This window comes from Jaculus jaculus, chromosome 1 (assembly GCF_020740685.1).
Source record: "Jaculus jaculus isolate mJacJac1 chromosome 1, mJacJac1.mat.Y.cur, whole genome shotgun sequence".
In the NCBI taxonomy this organism is placed as follows: Eukaryota; Metazoa; Chordata; class Mammalia; order Rodentia; family Dipodidae; genus Jaculus; species Jaculus jaculus.
The window spans coordinates 233,393,254-233,409,362 of record NC_059102.1 but is presented as its reverse complement, the minus strand read 5'-3'; the positions used below and the strand labels follow the sequence as shown (position 1 = coordinate 233,409,362).

Below are 16,109 nucleotides of genomic sequence, written 5' to 3'. Positions count from 1 at the left end.
GATTCATCTTGTTAAAGCACTTTCACAGCCTTCCAGAGGAGCTAGCGTTCACCAAGAACATGCAGGTAGGTACCCAGCAACCTATACAAAGACTCGCCATCACTCAACTGCCCATCACTTATAGTTAGCCCCCAGAACCCACAGAAGCACTGTCCCATCATAATAGGAGAGCCTGGACTTCTGAAGTGGGTCACTGATCTTTTGACAAGGGGAGGAACTCAGCGAAGGTGAGAGAGAGTGGCTCCGTGCAGGTAGAGACCCAGAGTGGGTCAGGGAAGGTCACTGTGCACCACACACAGGATGAGCTGCCTAAATGAGGAGTGCCACCAAGGCTAGCTGATCCCAGGGCAAGACGGGCTGAGAGAGCTTCGTTCCAGCTGCCTCCAGTTACAGGGAAGGAAGGGACTGTCCTTGCTATTGTTTCAATCATTAGTCACAGCGTTCAATTTTTTTTGAATTAAATTGCTTATGATTCTCTCTTTTCACTTTAATTTTATGTTGTTACTAAAGCGATTGGTTGTTCTTGCAGAATGCTACACCACAGGCAAGCCATGCTCAGACCATGTAGAGGCAATCCTTTGACACCTTTGGGTGACCCAGCAGTTTTTCCAATGGGGCACATATAGCACACACATGAAGATAACCTCTCAGACCCCCTTTCCCCAATGCAGTAGTCTTGTTTTGAATATGTATTTATTCCTACTTCCTGGGAGTCGCCACAATTTAAAGAAGGTGTTTTGTCTCTGGGTGGCAGGTGATGAATAGGTACCAAATACTGTTTGTTTCTGGAGACCCCCAACCCCTGAGCAAGCACTGATTGAGTGTCACTGTTTGCAGACCCTTGCCGGCTGCTGTTCCTGTCCTGGCTGCCGGAACAAGAGAGAGCAGGAACCTAGGCCGGGCACAAGGAAGGGCAGTCCTGAGCCCAGTTCTAAGGACATCTTGCTGATGGCCATCAGAAATCATGAAAAGTCAGGGAGGGGGTTCTGGCCTGGGCGCTAGAATGAAAGGCCACTTGGATCTCACTTTTTAAAAAAATTTTAATTTTTATTTATTTATTTTTTTGGATCCCACTTTTATACTGGATTATAGTCCTGCTAGTGCATGCCCAGTCTCTACAAGGGGCCACAAGGTCTCCATTCTTCTAAGCTGTGGGCAGGGAAGGGCAGCCTTACCCAGGGGTCCTGGCCAGAGCTGCACCCAGGTGACCCAGAGATTGGAGCAAGACTTCTGATCCGGGAACTGTAATTCAAGGTGCTTTCCTAGAACTTGGCTTCTGGAGTTCTAAATTGCCCCGAAGGCCAAGCTCTTATGGGTATGACCAGGAGGGTTAAAGCATGGCGTGAAAGCTGAGCATCTGACTTTGGGTGTCTTTTCTCCTTGGGAACCTGAGTTCCTAAGTAATGACTACCATGATGAGCGGGCTGGGGGCAGAGGCCGCAGCCTTTGCTGTGGTGGGAGGTTCAGTAGAAGGAGTTGAGCCGAGGGGCGCTGTTAGCTGAGCCCCTCCCTGAGTGCGGACGTGTCTCTCTGGTGGGAGGGGCGGGGCCTTCCTCTCAGAGCCAACCTTCAGTGACACTAGGACTCTGGCTCCTCCCAGTGGACCTCTACCCTTCCACCTGCCCTCAAGAGTGGCACCTGAGTCCCAAGCCTGAATCCCGGGGCTGTATGGGGTCTTTGGGGAGAGCCAGGAGTCTGATTCAGGCTTTGCTGGGTCAACTTAAGCATAGGTGTCACCTGAAGGCACCTTCTTCCCCTGGGCCTACTGAAGAGCTTGGAAGGAAGGATGTGGTTTGAGGGTGTTGGGGTGATTGTGTGTATCTCTTTTGACCTGGCCTTCCAAACCCCTAGCAAATTCAGTATGACAGGTTCTTGCTGGCCTCTATAACCCCTCCATGCCTTGCGTGGTTTCTGCCGCAGTTAGTAGTGATCATGATAATGACATTGACAACATATGTTGTTAAACCCACGAGTGGTCACAGCAGTCCTGTATGGCAGACGCTCTGGAAGCTCATTATTTTACATGTCCAAAGAGGCTGGGCCACCTAGCCAAGACCTCACACCATCTCACAGGTGGCCGTAGGGCCTTGGGCTCAGCACGCTGCGTTTCTGGGGCATGTTGGCTGAGGGCGTGGGTGAGCACACAGGTAGGCCATGGCACACTGGCTGGGGTTCCACTCAGCTCTGCCAGTCACCGTGCCACGCACCCAGGGGACCCGCAGAGAGTGTGTTTCATGCAAGGACCCCGCCTGCCTGTGGAGCTGCATCTGGCATACGGAATGGTGTGGGGTGCTACACCCAGCCTTATATCCCAAGGGTCATGAGCACAGCTGTGGGGGTGGGCACTGAACCCGTGTACATCCAACCAAACTCCACCTTTTTGACTGCCACACATGCGTCTGCTCTTAAGAGACATGAGGGCAGACAAAGATCTGCTTTTTTGGTCTTAGAATCTATTAGCTAGAACCTGGGTGTGGGGGCCATGCCTTTAATTCCAACATTGGGAGGCACGGGTAGGAGGATTGCTGTGAGTTCAAAGCCAGACTGAGACTGCATTGTGAATTCCAGGTCAGCCTGGGCTAAAGCAAGACCCTACCTCAAAAAAAAAAAATAAATAAATAAATAAATAAAGTGGAGATTGACTGAGAAAGGCACTTGACATTGGTCTCTGACTTCCACGTACACATCCTTGCACCCACCCACATGTGAACACACATATGCACATACATGCACGCTGCACTCATGTACACACACAAAAACGTAGCTTCTTGGCCTAAAAACTACTGCAGCTTGACATTTCGGATGCTTGAAATACCTAGTGAAAGAAGCTGATCTGCATTCCTCCTCACACCCATAACCCTCCATCTGCCAGACAGAAGACCCGACCAGTCCGATGCCTCAGAAAATGAAGATTCCACGTCCCCTGCCTGGACGGCTAGGTGTGCAGGCAGCTCACCCTCTTCAGCACAGCAGACACCCACTGACACCCATCGTTGGTTTCAGATTAGTTTTCCACAGCAAGGCAACTGCCTAAGATTCCATCTTGTTAATAATCCTCAGATTAATGGCCTCTAATAATATACAATTAACATGACAGGCAAGCTACAAAGCCCTCATTGTCACCGACCCTGCCAGAGACACATGAATTACCCCCGCTTCAAGGGTTTTCCCTACTGCCGGCATCACTCTCTGTCCCTACCAAGATCATTTTTTAAAATGAGTGACAACGTTGTATTAAAAAAAAAAAAAAAAAAAAAAAAAGCTAGGCAGCATGCAAGAAAGTAGCAGGCAGTTCCACAAGTTCTCCACTGGTCGACACGGACAGATCGGCCCTTGAGCTTACTAGAACCTTCACACCAAGAAGGGCGGGTGCTCGCTGGGCGTGAGAGCCGCACCGCGCCCCTCCCTCCCCAAAGGTCCTTTCGCCTCATCAGACACCAAACACACCAGCCCTCAGCAGAAAACGCAGACGTGACAGACACCAGTGGTCAATTTCTCTGGAACAGTTCCTTTTCATTGTTTTCACTTATTTGAAAGATGAGAAAAAGAGGGACAGAGAGAATAGGAATGAGAGCTCCAGGGCCTCCAGCCGCTGCAAATGAACTCCGGTTACATGTGGCCCTTTGTGCATCTGGCTTTATGTGGGTACTGGGGATTTGAACTTGGACCAGCAGACTTTGCAAGCAAGCACCTTTAACTGCTGAGCTATCTCTCCAGCCTAGGTGGGTTTTTAAAAATTTATTTATTTTTTTAATGTATCTTTTTTTTTGTTGTTTTGTTTTGTATTTCAAGGGTAGGGTCTCGCTCTAGTTTAGGCTGACCTGGAATTCACTACATAGTCTCAGGATGGCCTTGAACTCACAGTGATCCTCCTAACTCTGTCTCTCAAGTGCTGGAATTAAAGGTGTGTGGCACCACACCAGGCATGTATAATTTTTTTATTGACAACTTCTATACATACAGACAATAAACCATGATAATTCCCTCTCCTCCCCCACTTTCCCCTTCACAACCCCACTCTCTTATCATATCCCCTCCCTGTCTCCAGTTTTAAAAAAATAGATATCGTCTAGATTTACACTCCAATATGACAGTCACCATCCACCCTTGGTTATTCAAATTTGAATTATAGGTTTTTTTGTCTTTTTAAAATTTTTATTTTTATTTGTTTATTTGAAAAAGACAGAGAGAGAGAATGGGCATGCTAGGGCTCTAGCCACTGCAAACAAACTCCAGATGCATGTGCCCACCTTGTGAGTCTGGCTTTATGTGGGCACTGGGGAATTGAACCTGCGTTCTTTGGCTTTGCAGAAAAGTACCTTAACAGCTAACCCATCTCTCCAGCCCAAATTATAGTTTCTTAAAAATATTTCTATTTGTTCATTTATTTGCAAGCAGAGAGAGATAGACACAGAGAGAGAGAAGCATGGGCATGCCAGGGCCTCTAGCCCTGCAAATGAACTCCAACTCATGTGCTACTTTGTGCATCTGGCTTTATGTGAGTACTGGGGAATTGAACTAGGGTTGTTAGGCTTTTCAGGCAGGTGCCTTAACCGCTGAGCCATTTCTCTAGCCCTTAGTTATAGTTTCAAAAAGAAAAGTTCAGTTCCTTGGTCAGGTTTCAAGGGCTTGGTACCTAATGGGGCTAACAGCTGCCAGTTGGAACAGGGCAGGGCATTTCCATCTTTGCAGAGTTCTACAGGACAGCACTTTGCTAGAACGCAGGGGAGGTGAGGAAAGGCCCTCCTCTGCTCATCCCTCCAACTCCAGGGACCTACAACAGCATGGGTTCAATGTGTGTTCACTGAAGTAAGATGCATGTGCTTCTCAGTTCAAGGTGGGGCCACAGCCCAGTACGTCCATTGTGAGTGGAATATGACCACAGATCAAAAATGTGATGGGCGCCCTCTGCCTCCCAAAGCCTCTCACTTGACAACGGGGCCTGCTGCAGCCTGTCAGTAGCTTCCCACCGTGATTGAGCGCTGCTGCCCAGCACCTTGATAGGGTTTCCTGTCAAGAATATCCAGGTAGGAAAGGAAAATTCGGAACTCAAAGTATGATTTCCACTGACCTCATGTGGCTTTCGTACTACGGCCGTCTCCAAAGCCTTGCTGGGACCGTCTCAGTCGGGGCTCTCCGTGCAAGGGCGAAGTCCTCCACTTTGTGGCTTGCTAGTGCTTGTCTGCAGTCACCTAGCTCGGAAGCTACTTATGTGGCAAGTTCTCTGACCTTCAGCATAAGCTCTACCCTCACAATGACACTGCCACTTTGCCCAGGGCAGATAAGAGTATGGCAAATACCGGGCTGGAGAGATGGCTCAGTAGTTAAGGTGCTTGCTTGCAAAGTCTGGCAGCCTGGGTTTGGTTCCCCAGTACCCACGTAAAGCCAGATGAACAAAGTGAGCATTCATCTGGAGTTTGCTTGCAGCGGCAAGGCCTTGGCATGTGCCCATTCTCTCTTCTCTTTGCAAATTCATAAATAAAAAGAAAAGACTAGGACAAATGCAGGGAACACTGGAGAGTGATGGAGGTTTCTCAGAAGGGCGCGATCCGAAACCTGTGACTTTGGACCAACAGGACGATATGAACCCGTAACACCCTGGCTACTAGCTGATGTAGAAGCACCACAGAACATGTCTCTGGAGCAAGCAGCCACAGTGTCTCGTCAAGGCCTGCAGAAAAGCCAGCAAGCAGGAGATGCCTGCTGGTGGTCAAAGCCAGTTCCGGGAGTGTGCCTTTTAAGCTGGCTGAGCCCTGAAGCTTGTCAAGGAAATACCAAGTGTGTGTGTTCCCAAGGCTGACCTAATGTAGCTTCTCGGCTCCGCTTCTGTAGCCTGAATCTCAAAGAAGAGAGTTTTTGCTGGGCTCCAAGTCAAGTGAGAATGGAAGCTAAAACTGGAAATTCAAAGGCGACATGGAGTGAATGAATGCACTCACATTAATAGCACTTTGCTTCAAGCCATCACAGGACTGCAAGAACATCTCCAGCACTGGGGTGGGGAGGCTCTTCCTTCCATTCACTGGGAGAGCTAGCTTCGCGAGCCAACAAGGCCCATAGTCCCCAGGTATGAGGGCTCTGAGATTGTTTTAGGGACATCCCCTTTCATCCACTTCCCTTCTGTCTTCACCCTTCCATCAGGATGTCACAGTCCAGTGTCACTGCCTTCCATTCTTGGCCCAGAAGATATTGGGTGGAGGTGAGATGGGGCCTCAGGATGTCAGAGCTCACAGTCTGCATTTCATGAGTTCCACTCTGGAGCTGAGCCCTCCTTGCCACTTATTTAGCTTGCTCTGGTGCCAACATTCACGGAGCAGGTGTGTCATCTTCCATCTCTGCCAGCTTAGAGCTCCAGCCCCACAGCAGGCTCTCCTGTTGGCTGCTGGCTATGCTGTCACTTGCCCTGAGACCTCCTCAGTCTGAGGCCAATGCCGATTCCAGTGACCAGGATGAGGCAGCGTGGAGCAATAGGTCTGAGAGCTGCCACCAGAGAGTCAGGGAACAGGACCAGCAGTCTGCCAGCAGGAGAGAAGAGGGCACCTGCTGAGCAGCTGGGGAGTGGGGCTGGAGCCCCAAGTCCACTCTGCAGCGCTGGGATAAGATGTGGGCAACACAAGGCCACGTACGGTGGCAGATCTCACCTCTATACAGTGCTGGCTAGCATGGTGTCTTTTTCCTCTCAGGAAAGACATCTTCATAGCTACCTTGTTAAAAAAAAAAACAAACCATTGGCACCCTGCTTTCTTTCACACCACCCCCAGTTTTGCCTTTCCAGGTTCCTCTCTATGCTACAAAGTACATGCTAACTGGACAATCTTGCCAGGGCCTGAGCCACTGCAATCCAACTCCGGACACTTGCGCCACCTAGTGGGCACGTGCGACCTCGAGCTTGCCTCACCTGTGCATCTGGCTAATGTGGGATGGGGAGAGTGGAACATGGCTCCTTAGGCTTTGCAGGCAAGCGCCTTAACCCCTAAGCCATCTCTCCAGCCCCATGGCTTCCTTCTTCTCTTGCCACATGGCCCAAGTCCCACCAACCAACACCTCTGCTGCCCTGCAGGCACCACCTTGCTCTGAGGTTTCCCTCTATGCCAACACCAAACTCTCATGCAGGCAGGCAGCTCTCCACACAATGCCTCCGTCCTCTCAGCTGCAGGTGTGTGAGAGTTAGCTATGGCATGCAAAGCTTGCTAAGTGCAGTTATTAGGAAGTAAAAAGCTTTCTCTTTGCCTAAATTCACTTGACTTTCTTTCCTTTGCAACCCCCCCATCCCAGCTAATAAGCTCTTTTTTTTGGGGGGGGGGAAGCATTTGAGGTAGTATCTCACTTTAAAAAATATATTTATTTATGAGAAATAGAATGAGTATATGAGCATACCAGGGCCTCTTGCCACTGCAAACTCCAGGCACATTTGCCACATTGTGCATCTGGCATTACATGGGTGCTGAAGAACTGAGCCCAAGTCAGCAGGCTTTGTAAGCAAGTACCTTTAACCACTGAGCAGTCTCCCCAGCCCTCCACCTTGTTTTTTGAAACACAATGCCTCACTGAACCTAGAGCTCACCGTTTTGGCTAGACTAGCTAGCCAGCAAGTTCCAGAGGTTCTCCTGTCCCTGCCTATCAGCCCTGGAACCCTGTGAGTGTGCGTGTGTGTGTGTGTGTGTGTACCAGAGAAGCAGTCACAGGTCCTCTTCTTGTGCAGAAAGCACCTTACTCGCTGAGCCATCTCTCCATCCCCATATGCTTCATTTTTAGTGAAATTTTCTTGCAGTGTTGGGCATTGAACTTAAGACCTTGTACATGTTAGGCAAAGGTCTCTACCACTGAGCTATGCCAGTCCCTAACAAGTTGTAAATTGCTTAGAACTCCAGTAGCTCTGTCCTCAGCGGTGAAGACCCACTTTCCTCTCCTATCCGAGGTTTATTTGATGGCTCACACATCTGTTCTTCTACCCTTTCCATCAAGTAGCCAAAACGGTCACCTCCTGTCTCTTGATTGTCTTCTGGATTAGGCTTGTGATGTGTCTTTTGGCAGACTTGTCACACACAGCTAAGAAAGATAGAGGTTGATGTCTCCATCAGCAACCCCAGTAGCTGGCAGGCTGCATTGCTCCCTGGCAGTGCCTCACCCAGGCCGTGCCTGCCTCTGCCTGAGGGTTTCAAGTTGGAGAGCTACTTGCTTCTGCCCAGCTGCGGGGACATTTGGCTGACACCAGGGCATAGGCAGGTCACTTGGCCCTAAGCTGTCCCTCCTCTCTGAGGCCTGTGTTGACCTCTGTGGAAGGAGGTGCCACTGGGTTTTAAGAGAGAGGAACAAGAAAAACCACAAGGAAATAGAAAGCCTTGGGGTGTGGTAGGGTGGGGGATGCACAGTAAATTTCTACATCTGCCCAAAACAACCACTTCGGTTGAACAGAAGGGCATGGGATCTGCACAAGGTCTTACCATTCGTAGATACAGAGGTCGGAGACAAAGCTGAGAGACCCAAGCCCATTGAAGGGTGAGCCCCTGACTGGAATCCTTCTGATGTGGCTCTTGAGATCAAGTCGGTCAATGGAACCATCTGAAAGTCTTTGGGTTGGAGTTTCGGAGGAGGAAGCAGAGTGTTTGTAACTTAGGATAGCCGTGTCCTAGAGATAGGATGGGCCAGATGGCTAATCTTGTCCTGGGAATCCCCCAGTAAGAGTCAAGGGGGTTCAACCAGCCAGTTCAGCCCTTCCTGGACCGCGAGACTAGAAGAGACGAGAAAGCTTCCTGGCCCCTGTTACACTTGGTTCCAGCGTTGGCCTTAGGTGCGGGGGAGAAGGCACACCACCCTGCCACCTCCGTGAGACTTACGCCAGGAATCAGCTTCTGGCGAAGGCCAGAGTCGTTGGGTGCTTCACGCACCACGGCCGTTTAGTGATGCCATTGGGCTGACTCAGTGTGCCTACACAGCAGGCAGGCAGGGGACCCGTGGATTTTGACTCCTCAGTGGGCTCGACACTGGGAGGCAGAAGGGCCCAGAGCAGTCCAGTGAGCAGTCGAGCGCGGCGCTGCGGGGAGAAGGGATGGGCCCTCTCACGTACCTGGGAGTCAGCCTCCCTCTTCCTTCCGCTGTCCCATAGACACCTTGTTGACCACACGTGCTCAACATTGGTGCATTGTGGTCTCAGCCTCCCTATCGGAGAGGGGTATGAGCGGATACCTGGGTAAATAAGTATAAATAGTTTTCCTTCTGATATGTGACCGGATTATTTTCCAGTTGATTTCAAGCCTTGGCCCCAAGTGGCCCACAGATCAAAAAAAGATAAGGGTCAGTTACAAGGTTGAGCTCATTCTCCGTTGCCGTGGCAACTGACCTCAGGCAACCCTCTGAGGACTACACCCAGCTCCCCAGGTGATATTTTTACTGTCCACGCCATCAATCCCAAGCCTTTCAGAACTCAGACTGCCTAATTGTCAGGGCTCTGTTTTGAAGAGGCTCCAGTCCCTGTGGGGCCCCAGTTCAGGCTGCCAAAGCTCATTTATGAGCCCTTCTGAAACGTAGGGGACTATGAGATGGGGTCCCTCCTGGCCAGACAGGCCTGGGAAGGTGCCCTGCGGGAGGAGGAGGGGCACAGCCCCTCCTCCAGGATTAATTAGGAAACCGTGAGCCCAAAGTGGGGGTGGCGGTGGTAGGCAGGTCTTCAAGCAGCCGCTGAGCTTTCCTGACTGATCAACTGACACAGAGCCTCAAGGGGCCCAGAGCTTGCAGATGGGGGTGGGTGGTGATCCTGGGTGGCTTGGGGTAGCAAGCCTTCCTCTGAGGCCCACGGTATCCCTCCCTACAGAGACACCCTCACATCCATCTTCTCCCAGCTGTGATAAGAGGAAGTGCTTTCCCACCATCAGCTGATGATTCCCTCGTATTCTGTAAAGTGTGGGCAAAAAGCAACTTTAGACAGCCCTCTCTGCCTTTTTAGAGAACTGCTGGATGCTCTCAGGGTTAGAGCAGTGGGTGGCGAGCTCAGCGATTCTCAGCCTTTGGTGCCAGTCTCAAACACTGGAGCACTTTGCAAATACATCTTCTCCTTAGGTCTGGGGCCTCAGTCCCAAGATACTCCTAGAGGCTGCCAGTCAGAGCGCACGTGGCCTTGGGGGGGGGGGGGACGGCGGGCTGGTGTACCGCGAGGCCCAAGTTCAGCATCCCCACACCCGCGTGCTGTTTCTGCTTTGCCTGTTCTCCTAGAGAGGGTTCTCCTGTAGAACCCTCCAGCTTTCTGCTTTGACCCTTGTCCACCCCCAGTCCAAATGTCACACCTCGGCCCATTCCCCCCCCCCCCCCCCCAGCTGGATCCATTTCATTGTGGCATTTGCTAACGGATTCACTTGCCCTCTTCTCTGCTCAGGGGTCTTTGTTCCTAGCAAGTAACAAAGGACCAATTCCCATCAGCCACATTTCTGTTTCTTGTTCTGCACCTATATGCTGTTATTTATTGGAATGGCGTCTGGAAGGGAGCTCTCCTGGGTCTCACTTACACATACCTCCTGCCTTCTCATTTGCATACCCTTTCATTCCTTCTGTCGCCATGGGTGGCTTCAGGAATGCGCCTCAGCCTGGGCCCAGAACCTCAGCAGTCTTCCCTTGACCTGCTGAGTGCAAACCTATCAGTTGGTGTCTGACAGCTCTGGGACCCAGGTAGCCTGCCAGGTCTCTTGCATTTCTTCCACTTGCAGCTGGGCTGTTATAAGACAGGGTCCACTGGTCCGCCTTGTCTCTTCACTTGGGGAAAGTCCTGGTGTTAGCCAGGGGCCTGCCTGTCTCAAAGATGGAAATTAGGAGGACGGGTCTGTCTTTTTCCCTTCTGCCTTTATGATTTGGACAGTCAAGGTCCTGTACAGAATGACTTGCTGTCTCCTCAGCCTCAAGTTTTGTGGCTTTGTTCTGTGTTTTCTAAGCCCTTAGAGGGCTTCTGGGTAGTATTGAGGATAGTACGCCCTGCCTGGCCCTAGAAGAGCACCATCCTTGCTGAGCATCCTTCTCTCGGGTCAGCTGAAGGAGCCAAGGAAAAGGCTATGGTTCTGGGAAGATCCAGATGGTTAGCTGCATAGACGAGAACAAGTTTGTCAGCCCTGTGAGATCGGGGGTGGCCACAAACATGTGACAGCATTTCCCAGGGCTCTGCCCCATGTTCCAGATACTGTCCTGTAGGTTTCATGTACCACAATGCTGACTTGTGGCTCCTGCTAGCTGCCAGGTTGTACCCTGCACTCTGTGGCTCAGCATCAAGCCAGGCAGCCCTCCGAATGTTCCGTGGGAGTGAGCCCCACCAGGGATGACGTGAAGGGCTAGTAAGATGCTGGAAGGGGTGAGGACTGTCCCGGTTTAGCCAAGGTTGTTGTCCCCTGAGGCCTTTTGGAGGAGGGTGAGGCCACTTGGGAAGGGTTTCAATAAGGGCAGATATGCTGCGGTAGAAGCAGTCTGTCTGCCTTGCAAAATTTTTCTCCTTATTCTTTTTTTTTTTTTTTTTAATTTATTTATTAGAGAGCGACAGACACAGAGAGAAAGACAGATAGAGGGGGAGAGAGAGAATGGGCGCGCCAGGGCTTCCAGCCTCTGCAAACGAACTCCAGACGCGTGCGCCCCCTTGTGCATCTGGCTAACGTGGGACCTGGGGAACCGAGCCTCGAACCGGGGTCCTTAGGCTTCTCAGGCAAGCGCTTAACCATCTCTCCAGCCCTCTCCTTATTCTTTCCATTTTCTACCAGAGGCTGTTAGAGTAACGTAGCCCAAGTACGCCCAGCGACTCTGGTGCTCAAACCCCAAGCATCTCTCACTCTTACTCGTGTGTCCTTTATTGTCACTTTCTGAATGGAGGTGAGTGACAGGCTGTGTGCTGTACGGACACAAGCTAGCAGTCACTAGACGCCTCCTAGATAGAGAAGGACATGCCTTAATGGTACCACTCCTGGACAGATTCCCTGAGCGGGGTCGCTGCTAGAAGAGCCACGCTAGGCAGTATGTGTGGAGCGGGCCCGCTCAGCACAGAGGAGCCTCACGCACAACGCCCTGTCCACTCCCTCCGCACCCTGCTGCTCCTGTCTCCCAGGCAGCAAATTATGGCCTCCGAGTGTGTGACTGGCTTGCCTTTGACATCAGCAGGACCCACCCGAGTCTCACCTTCAGCCTTGTGATAATCAGCTCGCTCCTCTCCTGGCTTCCCCCAAGACACATATGGAAATAAGTATGTGTCTGCCAGGGATCAAATGCTTTTGGAGACAAAAGTCTGTGCCGAGGACATTACAGGGAGCTATCATCTCGGCACGGTGCTCTTCCACAAAGCCCTCAGCTCCTCTTTCGGGTGACACAGTTTCAGCCTGAAAGGTTCCGGTGAGCTGACTTGGTTTTAAGCAAAAGCACATCCTTTTTTTTTTTTTTTTTTTTTTTTTTGAGAAATGAAGTATAAAATTAACACTTATTATTCCTGAGCAGAGGAGGGGGAGATAAAGAGGGATTCGGGGACTTTCATGTTTGCTGGATTGCTTGGCATTTTGTGATTGTAATGTGTGTGTGTGTGTGTGTATGTATGTATGTATGTATGTATGTATGTATGTATGTTTTTTGGAGACAGTCTTGCTGTATATCCCAGGGTAGCCTTCAATTCATGGCAGTCCTCCTGCCTCAGCCTATTTATCTATTTGTTATTTATTTATTCTTAAATCCTAATAAATAAATAGACTGCCTGTGCTGGTTTGACTCATGGGAAACAGGAAGCAGAGTCTGGGCTTGTGAGGGGAGATCCGCGTTTCACTGTATAAGCTAGTATGGCTGTATAACTCACTTGAGGTGTTTGGGTCTCGCTTATATGGATGCCTGTCATGTTCTATAAAAAATAAAAATAAAAAAAGGAAAGAACAGAAAGGAGGGAAGTGATCGTGCATCTTAACTTAGAAAGTCCTCCAACCCCCACACTGGGGCAGAGGAGCCTGTGAGTTCCCAGACAGCTTTGCCATTCTGTTCCAAGGTATGGTGAGCGCTGTGTGGTCTTATATAATTCAGAAAAGTGATTCTCAGAGGGTGTCTCTGACTTGGGACACAAGAGGAGGTGGTTGCGGGCCGGGGCGGGGGGGTTGTCAGTGGTGAAGAATTGATGGCAGGTTTTGCTGGGCTTGTTCACAGTGGGTCACACGTGTATACATGCACACCCAGCAAGCTTTGTCACACTAATGAGGACAGACTCACTCCTCCTCCTGGCCCTCCACTTCCAGGATAGTTTCCTTGGCAGAGGTGTCCGTGATGGACACACTAGGGAGCGGAACCTGCCCTCCCACGCTCATGTGGGAGAAGGCCTGGCTGGAGGCAGACCAGCCAATCAAAAGACTGTGCTGAATGGGCGGCACTTCCAGATCTGTGGGTCCTTTTGTTGTCCCCCACCCCACTTTGAGTTTTTGCCCATGTTTTGTCCCCCACCCCCCAACGCCTTCTCCAGGTCGGACTCCTAAGCACTTGGGGAGGGGGAGGAAAGGGTCCCAGACTCTCTGCTGGGCTTTTGATCTAATTAGCCCAGAACCTCCGTTTGACACAGGTTTGGGCTATGATTTGTGACAGCGGCAGCCGTTTAAGCCCGCAAGTGGCTGGCTGCTCAGGGCTGCCTGACTGTGCACATATTTATGAATGCAGGCGCGGGGCGGAGCTGCCTCTGTGAATCAGAGGGGAGAGCCTGATGAATTGCTCAGCGCTCGTGGATCGGAAAGTGACTGTCAGACATGATCTCTCTGATTTATAAGTTGCAGGAGCCTTCTTTGTCCTCTCTGTATTTGTATTATCAAACAGACTCGGCTCCATTCATAGTCAAGCAGTGAGAAGGCCTGCAGCCCTCCTTTCCTGTCCTGGCCTCAGGGAAGGTGCTGAGACTAGGCCAGACACTTCTCCCTCAAGACCACTTCCAGGGCTGGAGAGATGGTGTAGCACTTAAGGCATTTATCAAAGGATCCAGGTTCGATTCTCCAGGACCCACGTAAGCCAGATGCTGATGGAGCACGTACATCTGGAGTTCGTTTGCAGTGGCTAGAGGCCCTGGTGTGCCCATTCTTTCCCTCTCTCTCTCTCTCTCTCTCTCTCTCTCTCTCTCTCTGCCTCTTTCTCCCTCTCAAATAAATAAACAATAATAAAAATTAAAAAGAAAAAAGGAAAAAAGGAAAAAAAAAAAAGACCACTTCCAGGCAAGGGCAGAGGCCAGGCTGGACACCTTTTCCCCCATTCTTGAGCCCCTTACAGGAAAGTTGTGCTTTGGAGGCTGAAGGAGAGCAAGACAGCATCCTTGCCCATAGCCTAAGTGACAGGACCAGACAGTCTCATAAGTGAGCAGGTACTGGAGTCCAGAGCTGTGGTGGGGGGTAGGGAACACATAAATGTGCTTACGGCTTTGTATTCCGTGCAGAGCCATATCCCCATCTTAGCAAGTGGCCTCATTCTTTGAACCCATTTCTTCTTCCTATTTTTTTTTTTAACAAACAGTATTATTTCTGAGATTCCAATATGTTGTAAACTCCCATGGAAATGTCTGCACAGCTCTCTCTTCCACATCCTGCCTACCTTAGTCGTGACCGGGAGCCATCCACATTGTCAGGAGGAGGCCAGAGAGAGGTGGTTCTAATTCACTTGTTCAGCATTTCCTACATCCCTTGATCCAGGTCCTGAGAAGCTTGTTGGTGGGGTTCAGGGCATGTTACGGGTCTTTGGAGGCAGTACCCCACACTGGAGGCCATCTCTAATTACAACGAGTCACCCAAGGGAAGTAGAGAGTGCGTGGGGCCCGTGTGTCAAGCGTGCTGAGCCCACCCTGGGTCCCTAAACTAGTCAATGAATTCCTTTTCCACTGGTAGAAAGGGAAGATCTGCTTGCATCTCCGCGCAGTGCACCTGGCCTAGTTGCCGGGGCTCTAGGGGCAGTGACAAACACCCGGCAGATTCCAGCCGCTGGGCTATGTGGGGCAGGGGCCCACCTGCATGCGTGTATGTGTGCCATCGCCATGGGATGCCTGGAGCATGGGGGATGGCCGGGCCGAGCGTGCCTGCTGTCTCCAGCATCCCTGCCAGGGCCTGGGGACCCAGGGGCTCGCCAGGAGACTCAGCCCATCTGTGTCTGTGGCTTGCCACCAGCAGAGCCCCTCTGCTACCTAATTCTTGCCTTTGAGGACAAATCAGAGCACCTGGCGCCTTTGGTGAGCCCACTTCCCTGGGGAGCTGAGGGAGGGCTGTGTCCTTGGCTGTCCTAGATAACACTCTGGCCAACACTGACATACCCAAGCAGTAAACACTAATTGAGCACTTGCTGTGTGCTGTGGGCTGCTTTCCATGGATTAACTCATTAATTCTCACTTGGACTATAAGAGGAAAGCTGCTACTGGATGTTTCTGAGAGGGGACACTGAGGCTCAGGAAGGTGATATGTAACCTGCCCAGGATCCCCCACAATGGGACAGAAGGTGACCCTCACTCTGGCCAATGTGATATTCAAGTAGGGTTGTCCCACGTCTGCTGTGGCCCCTGCTGCAGGTGTGGGACCCTCCACGCCTTCGCAGCTGAGGTCAGTGACTCTGGCTGTCCTCTCTCTGAGCAAGACGAACACATGCCCAAGGCATGTAGCCTGAGGGAGGAGCAGCAGCTCCTCCTGATTCTAGGGTAGGGTGCTTGCCCCACTCTACTCTGTAGGGGCAAGCGTGGGGCTTTGGGATGGTGGCATCTCATCGGTAAGGACATGAAGCTGTGTTCTGGTTAGAAGCAAGACAGGCAGTATGCCCATTGTCCATCAACCTATGGCTAATGGGGTAGGCATCTGTTTCCACAAGAGAGCATTTAACTAGTTGTGGCATCTTTCAGGGGTCTGCTCATCACTTCTGGGGTACAGCCTGAGGCCATTCATGGCTGGCAAGACCCCTTACCCTGTGTACCACGTGTTCTTCAGCCTCACTCCCCCAGCCCTACCCCGTCTATCCCTGGCCCGGTGCTCTTCCAGCACATTCCACCCATATCACTGCCCAGTCCTCGGTTGTGTGCTCACTGTTTTTATTTCGTATCTCTCCCTGCCCGCCATGGATTGGGGGAAGGACATTACCTGAGCAGTTCTCCAAAAGATGCCCAGCTCATAGCT

At 51.1% G+C, this 16,109-nt stretch overlaps 1 protein-coding gene across 1 annotated transcript in view; it reads left to right on the top strand.

Moving 5' to 3' along the window:
- Znf423 (zinc finger protein 423) overlaps positions 1 to 16,109 on the top strand; it is a 317,240-nt gene that overhangs the window by 274,077 nt on the left and 27,054 nt on the right. The window lies entirely within an intron of this gene.